Here is a 13,662-nt window from a genome sequence, read left to right on the forward strand (position 1 = left end):
TAAGGCCGTGCCCTCTCTGCTCCGCACCGGTGAGGCAGGTCGGCCTCCTCCTGGACACCGCAGTGAGGCTCTGGAATTTAAATCGGTGCTGAACGGGAGCTCTGGAAGTTGCAGGCGTTGCATTAATTATGAAGCGGGTGACTGGGAGCTTCTCATCACGTGAAAGGTCCATTCTGCATGAGACTCGAACTTTAGAAAAGGACACCACCTTCAGTCACCGTCCCTCTGCTCCGATGCGGGCACAGGCCGGCGTGCGCGCGGACGCCTGGACGCGTAGACGTGAGGACGTATAGACGTGCGGACGCGTAGACGCGCGGATGCGTAGACGCGTGGACGCCTTGCGGGGCGTGCGGGGCGTGAGGGGCGTTTCGGTGTGGGCTTCCTCGGCTTTGCCGGTGACCGGGAATAGGGACCCTGGAGAGCCCGGCGTCCCTTGCTGTGGGTTCCCCGGGTCCCGCTTGATTCATCACAGTATCTGCAGGATCTGCACCCTGTCGGGCGCACACCCACCCCGTGTGCCGGAGCCCTCGTCCGTGCTGTGGACTGGATTCCTGTCTTTGGCCCCAGGCTCTTTAGTTTGTAAGTTAGCACACCCCTCCATCTCCAGACTCCATGAGGACAGAAAACAATACTAAGGACGGACTGTGGTCGGTGGGAGGCCTTATGGGGAGCGCGCACCACACGCGAGCCAGGAAGAAGGAGGTGCGCCAAGGAGGAGGAGGCCGGCCCTGGCCGGGGCCTCGGAGCCAGCGTTCAAGGCCCACGTCCTGACCCTTGCAGTATCGCCTCACAGGGCTCATCATGGTACATCTGCGTGCACCGGGCCTGGAGAAATCTGACTGTTGTCCTTTGGACTCTGACAACCTGTGTGGGCCTTTAGCACTCGCCTCCTCGCCAGGAGCAAAGCCCTGCATGTCCTTAGAGAGCAGCAGAGCCCCTGCTCAGGCCCGCGCCAGCTGCCTCCTCTGTCTGCCTGCTGCCCTGGTCATTCGTGAAACTCTTCCTGTCTTGCTGAGTAGGTAGGTGGAGAGGTCCAGACGTGATCCTCAGGCTCAGAAAGTCTGGAATCGGTGCTCTATTACTGGGGAGATTGGATTTTTTTCTGGTGTTCTTAGAGTCAGTAAGGGAGGTTCTACTCGGGCAGTTTCTCCCCCCAGGAGACCTCTGTCTCTACCCCTGTCATTTCCCTCCTCTTTGACACTGTTTCCATAGCCCGTCGATGCCTCTAAGACAACTTAACCTTTCTCTTCAGGATCTCAGCTCCTTTGCGTAATTCTCCGCTGTAGGTCAGTTTACTTAGAGTATTAACAGTCAGATCTGGCTGGTATTGGTCATGGTTTCTGACCAGTTACTGTTTTCTGGCCAATCTGGCTGTCCCTGCCGTGTTTATTTCATGTTTCTTGGATTAGCTGGTGACAGTGATGTTATGTATTAAGAACTTATACAATAGAGTTTGCCTAAATAAATTTACATGCACTCTTGTGGGGTTCCATCAGTTCAGAACTATTTGTCCCATCTCACAGGTGAGGAAGCTGAGGTGTCAAGAATGAAAAACCTTTGCCTAGTGTCACACACGTGGGCATTGTTGGCTCAAAAAGATAGTTAATTGATTCCAGCATACATTCCCATTCAATGACATCTCCTGTAGTTCAAATCTAGAGAATTGTAAAAATTAGTATGACTTTTTTCTTTGCCTTTTGTTCTGTTTTGGGAAACCTAAGCACACTCACATTTCCTTTATGGATTTAAGCACTGCAGAATTTCTTCCATATTTTCTATTTCTCTTCTGCTTAAAAAATGATAAATATTGCCTCCACTTTTTTCTCTTTGGTTCATGTATCCTTTCCTTCCTTTTATTATAGATTTGAGATACTTGTTTTATCCAAAGTTTAGTATAATAAAGTAGCAATTATTACATGGAGTTTGTTTCTCTTCAAGGAATGGACAAATGTGGAATCTTGGGAAATTTTGCAAAATTTAACCAAGTTTGTCAAAGGACCTTCTGGGGGCTATTTGTTATCCTTCCTCTTGTCTTAAGTGGACGTCCCTGTGATGTCTCTTACTTAGCAATATAATGTCATACTTTTTATGATGTTCAATTGATAGCATTATGATGCAGCTCCAGGCATGTTTGGATTTAAGAGGAAGGTTGTGTGGAGAGAGGAAAATGTTTATGTTAAGGCTTCATTTCAAGGCATAATATTTGTATTAGTCAGCACTCTTAAAGAGCAAAGGATCCAACTGGAAGATGTCTATTTACCCAATTTAATTATAGAGCCCGAGAGGGCCAGGTGCAAAAGAACCATTGGGGTAGTTCTCAGCCTAAAACAAAGGTCTGAGAAGGCAGAGAGTTAACCATTGTGTGTTTCAGTCTGAGACTAAGGTCGGAGCAAGAAACAGACCCTTGTTCCAGCTTGAAGATAATCAGACAGAGAGAGAAATCCAACTTTTCAAGCTTTAATTCCACTCTGGCCTTCATTGGGTTGGATAATTGCCTTCCACCCCTTACAGAAGGGAAATCTTCTTCATTTAGTCTACAGCTTTGAATGGTAGTCTCAGGTGGAAACGTTTTCACAGATCAGCCACACTTAAACCACATCAGACATGCTAAACCACACAGTTGGGTACGCTATGATCCAGTGGACTTGACATGTAAAATTTATCACACAGTATTTTTAGTCAAATCATTAACACTTGTCATTTATTATGCACTTACTACACATAGCCAGCATTTAAACTTTACCTTAACTTTACCAAGATGTTGACCCTATTTCAGTTTTAAAAATTAACACCCACCCACTTACACATTGCACTGCACTTCAGAGAGGCGCATGAGTTTGTTCTATGATATAAAACTGGTGAAGAGAGTGACTCAGTTCAGTCAACCATTGTTTTCTGTCTGAAGAGCTCACGACTGCTGGACACACTTTTCAGTGGTGAAATGCTATACACACAGCATTAGAAATGCTATACACACAGTGAAGAGAAAGTGGGCTGTGATTTCCTCACACCACTGGGCAAACTCGCTTCCTTCCTCTGTATGGTGGACATTATCTATTAAGCAGATGAGAAATACTTCCTGACTTAACTTTTCCAGAGGAAGGAAACATTTTTCAGTCACTCAAGGAACTTTCGAGTCTAGTTTTCTGTGAACATCAGCAGGGAAATTTATAAAGGCAGAAGCAACGTGTCCTACATGAGGACCCAGTAGGTATATCTACGATATAGTTATTATAGAATTTATACTACCCAGTACCATGCTGGAGATTTTTACTCAAACATATTCACAAAATATAAAATCCAATCCACTTTGTCTTAATCAAGGTTTGAAGCCTAAATATTAACAGTTGGGTATAATGTACACATTTGGTTACTCAGTCCAGTCTGCTAAAACATTATCACTCGATAATTTTGGGTGATCTTAATCGCAAAACAGGATATTAGAGGAAAGCTTTTCTGAATTTTGCCTTTTTCAAGTCTTCAGAATTCCAGATAAAGGCTGCCAACTCAAGCAACAAACACATCCCCACTTTGTTTCTTGGATGATAGAATTTAAACCAATTTCCAGTATTTCTCAGGGCACTCTTCATAGCTGTCAAAATGATTGCCCTTTGTCCTGGAGATGTGCAATCACGATTTTGAGTTCCTTTATTTCCACTCGCTCTGAAACGTGAGGTGCAGAAGCAGCATGTGTGCCTAAGCTGTTGTCACTGTGCCCTCAGGTTTGCACCCGTTGGCTGCTTCAGAAGAATAACTCCTTAACAAAGCAGGAACTGCACTAGTCTGACTGCTTTCTAAATGGAACGTTGGGGACCATGTGGCTGTAAGGACCTCACCTTTAACGGGTTCCAAGAGGGTTGTGTGTCCCTGATGATGACACTGCAACTCAGAACTTCTGGTTCTCACTATTTGAAAACGAAGTCACATTTCAGATGCTTCTCCCCGACAGACTTCATATCCGGAAGGACCTGGTAAAAGAGCATCTGACAGGCCTGAGGATTAACTGTTCAAAGGGGAGTGAGCGAAGACATTTCAGCACAGGAGTGCTTAACTTGCTGAAACACATAAATTTATCTGCAGACTTTATTCTCCTTGTACATAAAAGCAGGCAGGGCTTTTTAATGCCATTGTGAATCATGCACCCCACAATATGGATATATCAACCATTCCTCATCTGCTGGCCAATCATTTGGAAGACAAGGATGGATTATATTTTTATGTCAACCTGCTTGTGATTCAGTAGTTAGGGAGATAGATTGCCAAGCAGCACATTAAGCATGAGCTGTAAGAGTAGGTGCAAACTATTTTCCATTATGCCTGTGGAGCTATAATTGGTCCTGTCGACAAGACTAGGGACAGTACTGCTCTTTATTTATTATTTGTTTATCTTTGCTCTAACTAAAAATCACTTTTTCCCTATTGTAATCACTGTGTGCATTTTACCAAAATTTATAAGGAAAACTTATGTTAACTGCAGTTTCCTTATGTGTACCTAAACTGCATTATTCATAGAATTAACATGGACATAAATCATCCAACCAAAAAATTGCATGTACCTCAAAAGTTTTATAGGTGAACTGACATTATCCCTATTTTTCAGGTGATAAGGTTAACTTTCGGAGAGTTAAGTGATATTAATATGGCTAAAACATTGCCAAAGTGAAATGCAAGCCCACTTCAATCTAATGTGGAGGCTGTATACACATTCACTTAAAGTATTTGTTAATGACAAATGACAGACTTTCACTGTGTAATTCTGGATGCATTTGCTAGTGAACACCTGCCTGCTTTTCCAGTTGTTACTAACAGACAAAACTTCTCTTCTGGACTGGAAACTTATCTGCAGAAACCACATAAGCTTTGCTTAACAGCAGCCAGGTGGAAACATGAGTCAAGGTCTCCCAGAAGATACTGTTTACTTTGGGTCATTTTAGGATTGGCCTTCTGTATTGATCAGATTTACCTTTTCGCAGACAAAATACCCAGTGCTCACAACTCAGTGAAGGAGTTTATTTTGATTCGCAGTTTTGGACCTTTCAGCCTGTGATTGGATGCATGCAAGGCTGAAAACCATAGTGAAAGGGCATGCTGGAGCAAAGCTGCTTAGCTTATGGTGGACAGGAAGCACATCTCAGGGAAAAAGCATCAGCAAAAGTCAGGCCCCTGGTGGTCACCTCTGCCAATAGGGCCCTGCCTCTTATTAGCACATTGAGCTGTGAACATCACTTAATTCATTAATGAGTACAGTGTCCCTGGTCCAGCAGTCTTTCCCAAAGTCTCTCAATCCAGTCATGTTGCAATTGAGAGTAGCTGGCATAACTCCGCCCCTTGTCAACTTGACACCTTATCCATCCTATTAAAATACCAGGGATCTCCAAACAAACACAGTAACAAGTTCATAATCCCACTTTGCATGAACAAATAACCTGCATACAAGTCATTAATGCAAACATTTTTGCAAAAATGCAATAACCACCTTCTAAAGTTTCAACATTTCCAGCATTATTCTAATGTCCAAGTCCAAATCTTCTCTGAAACTTAATGCCAGCTCTTAAATATGAACTTCTGTAAAAGTAAACAAGACAAAACAAATTATATATATATATATATCCCTAAAACAAAATGGCACTGGCTGTATATTCCTATTCTGAAAGGGAGAAATAAGGAGTTAGTAAATAATTGGAACAAAACAAGACTGAAATCTGACAGGGTAAACATTGAATCCTGTAGCTCCTTACCAGTATCCAGGACACAAAGCCATGAGATATAAGTTCCAGAGGGCTTTCCTCAATGATCTTTCAGATTACAGGATATACTGCTTCTCGCCTGGGTCTGCTCACTGCCTATTCAAAGATCTCAATCTCTCCCACTTCCTGAGGTCTCCACTCCACCTTAGCTTTGTTCTCACAGCTTCATGTATCCACCTCTCAGGGGCACGTTGTCTGACTTCCCAGACCTTCCTTTTAATTTTGATGGTAGCCTTTATTACATACAATTCCATGTACCCCCCAAAAACAGTAGCATGAGGCGTATGCCTAAGTCTATTGCTAATAGCCTGCTTTCCTTGGACATGGCTGGAGGGGCCCCTCAGGGCCTGTATGTCTGAGTATAGTGAAGTAAATTCCCAGGAACCAATTGCCAGGGTGTCCTGCTCACAGCTTCAGAGAAGATCTTTGGACTCTTTTCAAGTGAGAAGGTTTCATTTGGGGACTTTTAAGTCTGTGATGGGCATGGTCTTTTTGGTTCCTATGATGACTTCAAGGTATCTTTACTCTTGTTATAATTCCGAGTACTTTCCTTTCTTTTAAATGGCACTAATCACTTTCATCCACACCTCTTTTGCATGCAAATTTATACATGGTTCATTTCAGACCAAATGTAAAGTGTATCAAGTCTTTTTCCTCTGATTTTCTCCTAATTTTAACTATAAATCTGGCTAAAATACAAAACAAAACAAAACAAAACAAAAAAACTAACATGACTCTTACCACAGCCTGAATGTTAGCCTACCTGGAAATCTTCACCAGATTGGTTAATCCACCCCTTTTAAATTCAGCCTCACACAGAGTCTTGGGACAGGGATAAAATATAGACAACTTCCTGTGGCAGAGTGCGACATGCATGATGTCTAGTCACATTCCCATATTGTCCCTATTCTCACCTGAAACCTCTGAAGCTTTGCCTCATTCCCCACACTCAGATCAGCATTCCCACCTTCTTCTGGGCCCCCAACGGGATCATCTGTCAAGCACTGCTTGCAGGATCCAAGGCTTTCCCTTGCCTGAGTCTCCAGAGTTCTTTAAACTCTTCCCACAAGGTTGTTCCAGAGACTTCTAAACAACACGGTCAGGTACATCACACTCTTTGTACTACTCTCCTGTATGGTTCAGGTTCTCTCTTCCTTTAAAAAAATAACCAATGCCTCCAAATTAAAGGGAGAAAAGTTTAATTTGATTCACCATTTCAGGGTTTTTTGTCCATGTTTGGTGGGCTCCAAGAGTGAAACGTAGCGCAGTTGTGTTCTGGAGCCAAGCTGCTGAGTTCTTGATGGCTTGGAAGCAGCACACAGGGCAAGGGCACCAGCAAGAGGGACATACCTTCTGGAGCAGGTTCCTGCAGCCCAACTCTACCTAGGTCCCAGTTCCTAACATCACATTCAGCTATGAATAACCATAGATTAATCTACTAGTGAGTACAACACCTCCATGATCCAATCCCCTTTCCAGGACTCTACATCCAGTCAAGTTGACAATTAATAACTGGTTCATCTTTTGAAGAAAGAGATTAACCAGATCATTTTTTTTCTGACTAAGTGGCAGTGTTAGCCCCCGTGGATTACTTAACTGTGGATAATCCATACCCACCTTGATTTCTCCCCTGGTGTTGGGATGGAGTGAAGACTCCTCCATAGCCTTCCATTCCAGAGTCTAGCCCAGTGATGGCGAACCTTTTTAGAGTTTTCAGTGATAACAATCAGCCAGCTGTGGCACATGTGCCACGGTTTTGTCACCACTTGTATAGCCTGTAGAGAAGTGTCTTCCTAATTAGCAAGGCTGAGAGCAATGCATTGCTAATTGAATTAGTGCAGAACATGGATCAAGAAGTCCAGATATGATTGTTTACTATGTCAGGATCTCTGCAGCTGCAGACAAAGCAGCCTGGCTGGCTGATCTCTGGGTATATCTTGTTGTTTTCCAAATGAAGGTCATTTATAATTGATAAGAATGAAAAGCATTTCCATCATCTACCACCCTAATTGAATGAAATATCTTGCTAGCTAAAACAGTGGTGCCTGAAATAGCTACTGATTTTATATTTTATCTGGGGCCAGCTAATTTCTTAAGGCCAATGTTGGGAGAGGGTGTGGAACGATGCTGACAAATTGAGTTGAACATTTGAACATGAATTTTTTGGCCCACTCACAGCAGGTGCCTCCATTAGAAACCAGATGTTGGTATTAGGATTGCAATAAACCAAGAACGCAAGACTGCAAGACCTCTGCAAAGAAGGAAACTGGGCAGCCTCCCAGCCTGTCACTCCTGAGAGCCCACAGCTTTTCGTCTTGATAACATTTATATTCGTGGTTGTGCATGACAGGGAAGTGACAGAATCTCTTTTCCCCTTGCTGGATCTACACCTGGGCATATATCTGGTGCACCCAAGGAAAAGTAGTGAGTGACAGTCGTGCAGGCTGGGTAGGGGTCATGTGAAGGTTTTGCAGCCCTTGGTGCCATCTAACCTGTGATAGAAGGTTCTTTGAGGAATATTATCTGCGGTTACCCTGGCCTTTCTTGCTTACATCAACTTTGAGAATTATTTACGTAATTATTTTCAGCCTACTTGAACTGTAAATCAGATTTCAACAGTGGACTTAATAAAAATGTCATAAACTAGGTGGATTCATGTACCACTGGAGTGTTTTTTCTCAATTCTGGAAGATAGAATTCTGAAAACAAAGTGTGGGCAAGGTCTCTTTCTCTGAGGGCTGTGGGGCTTGGAGTGAAGCATGTCCCTCTCTTCTCTGGCCATTTCTGGTGGTTCTGGCAATACTTGCCACTGCTTGACTTGTGAATGAATTCTTTTAGCCTTTGCCTCCATTGTTCCATGAGCTTTTCCTTGTTTTTGTAAGATCTTCCTTGCATGTGTGTCCATCTCTGCTCCCAACTCCCCTCGTGTGATGAACCTGTCATATTGGGTGCTTGACCCCAGGGACCTCTTACTGCCTTCCTGGCTTCTGCACAGACCCAGTTTATAAATAGGTTACTTTCTGAGGTCCTGGGAGTTTGGACATCAGCTCATGCTTTGGGGGATTGCAATTCGAAACATAACAAGGAAGTCATAATACACTTATTATAGTGAACAAGATAAGACTATCTTAAACCCCCCCCCCAAAAGCTAGGCTTTTTTTCTCTAAGCATAAAATTACTTTAGGGACTAGAATATTAAAAGAATCATCATTTAAAGAACAGTGCTAGGCAGTAGGAGATGGTGTGGTATTTCTAACATTGTAATTCACACATCAGCTGTAGCATAATACTTAAGGTGAAGTAGATTAGTGAATATTAAAAGTATAAGTTCATCTGAACCACTGCAAAATTTCTTGAAACAAGAAGAGTGAACTGAAATACCTGTTTTTCTTCCAACGTATTTTCTTCCATTCTGTTCAATCTGGTTGGCATGGCAACTGTTGAATTTCATCCTGGAATATGTTTTTATTTGTGTGGTTTGTTTATTTGTTCGTTTTTTACAATGAGATTGGATAAACTGGTATTTTCTTATTTTTTGATAGGATGGTTACTGCTCTTTTTCTTTGTCAATTTTCCCTCTGTCTGCCAAATCTAAAAGTTATTTCTCCCTGTACATTTGTCAATGTTCATTATTTAGGTATTTACCTATTTTCTAGCATGGACAAATCCGTGTGTTCTATAAGTAGGGACATATTTTCTGTCTTCAGTGACTCTTAATGTATTTCTGTCACAGGACCCAGTTGGGGGCTTCACTCAACAGCAGCTAAGGAGAATTCCTGGCTCCCTGGGCCACAGGGCACGGGATGAAGCGGGCGACCCTTCTTCTAGGGCCAAGGGAATCAGCAAGGACCTCCACAGCATTCTCACCCTGTCTGCTAACCAGTAAGTCATTGTCTTTATTCATTTCCATGTGCTGCTTCTGGCGTCCTATGGAAAACAATTTCCTTCTGCCCTAAGTGAGAATTTATTTGCATTTCCTTCTTTTCATTGATTGTGATTTCTTTCACATCAGGAATCACATGCTATGTCTATTGATTGTGTAGTCTGACTTCTGGTGAATTACCAGCAAAAGTGTGCGCATATTGAAGCAAATTGCATTGGAGATAACTTTAATAATACAAATTATATATGTTACTGTAGAAAATTCTGGAAATGTAGAAATTTTGGAAGATAAAAAATAGTACAACTACCTTAAAGCAACCTCTGGACTTTGTTGAGGGGGGTGGCATTTAAAAAATAATTTGAAATAAACATAGCTATCAAATTTTACACATAATTTGATACTTTTCACAACACTAATATTATATGAACATCTCATATGGAATTACACAGGTAAAAGATGACTATTTTAGTAGCTGAATTAGTATTCACTACATGAATGCAAGAGCATTTGCCGTATTGTTTCTTATGTTATTTCAATATAAATTCTACCACAGTGAACATCTTTGCATGTAACTTTCTGATATTGTTATTATTTAGTTGTTTGTTTCTTTGCATTTAAAATTAGTTTTGGAATGAATCTTAAAAGTTCCTGAGAAAGTATTTCCATAAATAGAATTCCGAGGCAATGATTATTTTGTAACACATAATTCTGTTACTGAACATTAATAGCTGCTCATTTCCCAAACACAGAATGAGAGAGTATTTATCATCCGCTTCAAATATATGCATATATAAACAACTGTTGTAATTAAATAAACCTTTGAAAATGAGAAGAAATACAAAACATTTGCAACGTAGTTAAGCCTGAGATTCCCAGAATTGGATGAATTAGCTTCCACTCAAAGGCTTGGTGAGAGGTGCACATGGGCCGATATCCAGCCACAGTGCAAGGAGCCAAGCTGAGCATTTGAGGACATATCTGTCTGGGGACTTTCTTTATGTCATAGTACAAAGATGCCATCTGTTCCACCAGCCACAGGCTGCTCTGGAGAGAGTGTTTTTCCTGATGAGCACAGTTCCCTCCAGTTGGCTTTCTGTAGCCATTACAAGAGCTGTGCTGGGAGGAAAGGAAGGAGGGCTCCTGCCTGGGTCTTTTGCTTTGTTGGTGAAGCAGGTGTTTTGCGGAGCTGAGGTATAAAGTGACTGCTGAACAGCACTGTCTGGGGTGCTTTGGGGTAGTAAGGACCTCTGAAGAATTTTAAGCTGGTGGTTAAAGCTTTCCACAGTTTTCTGTCCAGCTTTGCCTCTCTCTGGAGTTTACTTAAATTAGCTTTCTTCTCCTGACACCTCCTTTCCACTTGGGCATCTTTGCAGATTTTCTACTTTGTTCTCCATGTCTGCTTCTGAAAGTCTCCCCAGTCTTTAAGTGTTAGTTCTCCCTTGCTGTGTAACTGTCATTGGTCTTTAATTTTTGATCCTTAATGACAATCGCATCTTTGAATTCACTGAATTCACTCAATTCGCAGGACATATATTTTGAGTGTGATGTGCTGAGGCATTTATAAGGACAAGAACCAGAGTCCTTTGCTCTAAATTTAAAACAGGTCCATCCCTTGGCTGCAAAGAGGCAGTGATAATGTTTCCTAATCTGTGCATCAGTTCCTCAGTTCCCTCCTCAGTAAAATGGAAGAATAACAGAACGTTGTGTCTTAGGGCTGTGGCGAGGAGTAACATCTTAGTATTTAATGCAATGCAGCACTTGGCAAATAGTGCTTGTTGGTTGGTTTTAATAGTCTCTGTTTACTAATTAATTTTTAAAAGCAGCAATCATATATTTACTTTTTTATTCTTAGGGATTCTTGCATAACTAAGTCCCTAAATAAGTATTAATTGGTTAAAGGAATAAATTCACATGAGCTTTTAATGATTGACACAAGCAAGTAATTTGATGTCCTTCCGTCTTACCTTTTATTTTTTAATCTATTCAATATTCATAGAGAATTCGCTGTATTGTAGGGTTGGGAACATAAGAAGGGTCATTTTCCTGGACTCAGGAGATCACATCAACAGGCTCTTGATGGATATACCGCACTGTGTGGTAGGAGTAGCTCTCAGAGAGAGCTGTGTACACTTAGGAGGCCTGGGTGTGCAGAGAAGGGTCGTCTGCCCCAGGCAAACCTGGAGAGGGTGTGAGCAGTGCCACGTCACAGGTGTGGCCAGTATAACCAGAGTCATTTCTAAGACTAGAGATGAAAGATGACCCTTAATGACTTGAAAGTTTTTTTAAAGCCTCAGCAATATTTTCATCTCAGAGAGAAGAGCAACTCAAAATGATGCTATTTTTTACCTGACTCATAGTCCTGGATTTCTCATATGTGTGTGCAAACGAACAAAACTGAAGCACAGTAACAACCCTTCTACACATAGTCACCATGCCCAGTCATCACTACCCCAGTGAAAGAGAAGTGTGTGCTATATTCATGACCATATCATCTAACTCAGTGTCTTTCATTTGTTGCCCATTTGAAAAAGAGCCTGGCCCTGAACAGGGTGTTGTGTAACTGCAGCATCATATTGAAGAAAGGGAATTTAATTGAAATTAGTGTTAAAATAATTTATTTATGAAATGCCAGTGTATACGTTTATGTTCTGTTTTCATGTACTGCAGTCTGGTGCTGTGTGTGCCCCATTAAATTGTAAAATACCGGATCGTTAACCTGTAGTTCCACTTGCAGTCACACGGCTTGGCGGTATTCTGTTCCTCTCTCTTGGTGTAGCATCATTAAGACCTTTTGGGTCATTTATCTGTAGGCGTCTAATTCCTCTGTGGTCACAGAAAGATTCCTTTTCCTACTCATTAGGCAGATATGACCTACGCTGAGAGCAGCTGGCTTTCCTTTAACATCTGCTGAGCAACTGCCATTGAGCCAGAGCCACTTAGTTCTCAGTGTTTGCACACTTGCCTTTTGTCATTAGTGATTCAAGAAGCCAACGTATTATCTCCATGCTCCTGACCCCCAAAGTGTGGGCCTTCACAGATACTACTTGTCAAACTGTGTGCCGGGGCTCAATTTCCACTGTCGAATTCTGAAGCCAAACCATTCATTTCTCATTGTGATTCATTGGTCAAGAGTGGATAATTGAATATAAACCTAGCTCACTACTGGTTGGAGAACTGACAGATACCAAAGGAGAAAGAAACGCTGATGATTGTGTTCCTTTCTCTGATGCATTAGGGAATGTGCAGCTGGAGCTTTCATATCCCAGGGCTCAGGAAAAATCCCCAGAAACTTTACCCTGCATTTTACACATGGATTAGCTGAAGTGTAGAGTCTACACAAAGTAAGTTAGGTGAGATTTTGATTACTGAAGGCATCACAGACAGAGTAATCAGATCTATGGAAGAAATAAAAGGTACGTAAAGTTTAACAACACTGATAATTGTTGCGGAGTGTGTGTGTGTGTGTGTGTGTGTGTGTGTGTGTGCGACTTGTTGCTGGGACACAGGACCTGACACCTAGAACTTAGAAGAGCGTAGGTTAACTTTGGTGCAGGGTTCCAGTCATGGTCAACTACCTCTAAGCTTTTAGCATATGAATAGCAGAGGAAATCTGCTCAATCCGTGGCATCCAGGAAACAGAGAGAAAGAGCAGAGCTGGGGCAAAAAATTCAGCGTTCCAGGTCACACTCTCAGCGAGTCTGCTCTCCCACTTCTCAGGACATTTAGCTGGGGAATGGCAGAGTCCACAGATGAGTGTAGTGCCCACTTGACCCACTTACCTTTCAAAAGCCCTAACTTCTTGACACATAAGATGCTGCAGGGGACCTTTTAAATCTGTTTGAAGATAATTATACAGTGTTTTAACTACTGTTACTCTCATATTATTTTGTTACAAACTTTTGTCTTATTTTTTTCATAAAAAACATAACTCCTGTGTGTGTGTGTGTGTGTGTGTGTGTGTGTGTGTGTGTGTGTATTCAGGACAGTTCAGCTGTTACACAAGTAAGCAGTATGCCTATGTTTTGGTATCTG

The 13,662-nt window shown here is 42.0% G+C and overlaps 1 long non-coding RNA gene across 1 annotated transcript in view; it reads left to right on the plus strand.

The window, feature by feature from the left end:
• The first annotated feature begins 340 nt into the window (after positions 1 to 340).
• The window catches only part of LOC104863828, a 36,664-nt gene continuing 23,342 nt past the window's right edge, over positions 341 to 13,662 (plus strand). Inside the window, exons 1-2 of the long non-coding RNA XR_780696.1 lie at positions 341 to 1,019; positions 9,481 to 9,629. This is a non-coding gene — a long non-coding RNA (uncharacterized LOC104863828). The remainder of the gene's footprint in view (positions 1,020 to 9,480; positions 9,630 to 13,662) is intronic.

Source organism: Fukomys damarensis, unplaced genomic scaffold, assembly GCF_012274545.1.
Source record: "Fukomys damarensis isolate Sample0158 unplaced genomic scaffold, DMR_v1.0_HiC HiC_scaffold_8, whole genome shotgun sequence".
Classification (NCBI taxonomy): Eukaryota; Metazoa; Chordata; class Mammalia; order Rodentia; family Bathyergidae; genus Fukomys; species Fukomys damarensis.